At 40.8% G+C, this 2677-nt stretch overlaps 1 pseudogene; it reads right to left on the bottom strand.

Moving 5' to 3' along the window:
• Positions 1-1562: 1562 nt before the first annotated feature.
• LOC133770467 (large ribosomal subunit protein uL6-like) lies at positions 1563-2164 on the bottom strand (annotated as a pseudogene).
• Positions 2165-2677: the final 513 nt, after the last annotated feature.

Here is a 2677-nt window from a genome sequence, read left to right on the forward strand (position 1 = left end):
CATTCTTCAACGTCGTCCGGAGCTAATGTTCAACTTGTTCACGTAGCAAAGGCTCTTCTTGACCTGGCTCTTTGCTCCTTCCCAGCTCAACTCTTCTCAGCCCCAACCCCGCCCAGCTTAGTCACTCTGTGATCTGTGATCTGGAAGCAGACTGAACTCTCCGCCTTCAAGCCTTTGCACATTCCATTCTTCTAGCCTGGCAGCATGCTCTTGGCCCCACCCCTCTCTCCATACTGAAAGCTGCCAATGAAGCCAAAAAGAATTCTCACTGTGACAAGCATTCCTGCTATTCCAAAGGCCATCTGGGCAATAGTCTCTTAAAGGGCCAGGAAAACTTTGGCTCTTCTTGGACTCAGTGACTAGTTGTACTTTGAATGAAGCAAACTGCACCTTTCTGTAAACCACACTACAAATCCTTGTAAAAGTCTCAGGCTGCTCCAACCAAATCACATCCTAGGATTTGAGCTTTCGAGGTTCAATTCAAGTAGCAACAGAGACTGTATTAATTTCTTGCAAGATGATGATAAGTCCACAGCAAGGGGCAATGGGTGGCCTTATCTCTAGGGACTTCATTATTCAGGTACCCTTGTCTGCTGCCAACTCACTGCCAGACTCCTAATTTCAATAAGTGCAGATTCATTCTTTTTGCATTGATTGTACTATTCTTGACTTTCTCCCTAGAACTTCTCTTAAACTTGGTGCTTGATTTTAAAAGTGGTAAATAAAATATGAGCCTGGTTTGTAACATTGAAAGCATGAAGTAATTCAATAAGTAGGTAAGTGGATGGGTACTAATCAATTACTCTTGACTCATGGCTCTCCAACTGATAGCTGGATCAGAAACTCTGGTAGAAAGCTTTAAGGAAGCAGAGACTCGGATTTCTTTCCTTGCCCTGAGAAATATGCATCATTTTTTCTTTCCTCCATAAAAATTTCATGGGGAAGAAGACAGACATTAGGGAACTGGAGCGATTCCATTGTAGGTGGCTACCCTTGCATGTTTTGTCTATCGTAACCATTGCCCCCAAGTTCTCTAGCGATCCTGTCAAGGTTCCACCCACAGTCGGTCTTCCACAGATGACCTCCCTTTTTATAATTAAGCAAACCGAAGCTTCTGCTGACAGAAATAAAGTATGATTCCTTTCTTCCTTAAACTAAGTGCTCGCCTTCTTTAATAAATTTCTTATTCACTGTGAAATTGAAAACACAGCCTTTTCCTGATGACCAGATGGCCCAGCAAATGTAATCCCTTCAAGCACTCCACACTTCCTCTCCACTACTCTCCATGGTGAAGGGGGTGGGGGAAGGAATGAAGAGGCAAACTCCTCATTTCTCCCAGATGCCAACCTCTCCAGCCCCTCTTACGAAAACCAGATACAAAAGAGCAATGGAATTGGAGAAAGTAAATATTTCTTTAAAGCTATAAAATAAATCTTTCAGAGGAGTGTAACAGTAAATAAATAAGAGGTAAATCAAAATTATATGTTTTTTGGAAGTCTTAAATCAAGAGTTCTTTTATTGCATTATTAAAATACCACAAGTTAGACTTATAATCCGGGTTCTTATTTCTGGGGCTGGACAACTTTTAGACCATGATCCTCAGTCTGCTGAACTACTCCTTTTTCAGAAACATAGATACCATCCAAAATTTCTCTGGTATCCTTATTTTTAACTCTTGTTGCCTGCTGAATCAAAGCAGCTGACTTTGAAACAAGTTCAATGGCATTTCCTTCCAGGATGAATCCATCTCTCTAGCCTTGAGATACTGAACAAACAACATCTGGCCTCATCCAAACCCTTCAGATAAACTCACCCAGGAAATTTCAGATTTCAGCAAGGTACCCATTCTCCTGAACAACCACGCTGAGGGGCAAGCGAGCATACACAGATCTCATCTTATAATGGAAGTGCAGTGTAACCCCTTGATCGTATTCTGTCCATTACCAAAAACAGTGCACAGTCGCCAGTTCCTTTCTATCTCCCCACCATTTGTCAGCTGGAGCCTCTTCATTTTCTTTCTAAGGAGGCCGAGTTCTCCACTGATGTGACTGAAGTCCCTCTGCAGGGTTCCTCGGGGACCCTTCATAATAACTCGGTGCTCCTTCAGAAAGATGGTGACATTTTCTGGAACGTCCACAGTCTGATGGCTGAGAATGGTCTTCATTCTTACAGTAGATGGGGCAAAGAGAGTGAAATTACATTCTTGGTTGATGTTTAATCGAAGAGAATAACACTTTATTCTAATTTACCTGATATAGTTGTTTGAATTAAAATAGCCCTTCAAATTCATATGTAGTATTCCAAAAAGTAAAGTAAGAGATTCCAATGGATAATATAGGGTAATATGAACAGAGTCTTACAACAAATGATAGCCAATTAATATGGTGAACGACTGCAACTAATAAAGGCTTGTCATGAGTCCTGAATATATTTTCTTCTGTTGGGCAAATTTATTAAACCTTGCAAACTTTGCTTCTGAAAAAATGGATATCTTAGGCTTAATATCTACATATGAAAAAAATACAGAGAAAGAAATTCACACTTCCATGCACAGGCAAATTAAGTACCCAAAGAGAAAGTTATTCCCACAACTTGGCCTCTCATATCATCAGGAAATCATCTCCCTCCCCTTTCCTCAAACCAATTTTGGAGATGATGACTAATGCTCTTATTTACA

The sequence above is a fragment of the Lepus europaeus genome, chromosome 11, assembly GCF_033115175.1.
Source record: "Lepus europaeus isolate LE1 chromosome 11, mLepTim1.pri, whole genome shotgun sequence".
Lineage (NCBI taxonomy): Eukaryota > Metazoa > Chordata > Mammalia > Lagomorpha > Leporidae > Lepus > Lepus europaeus.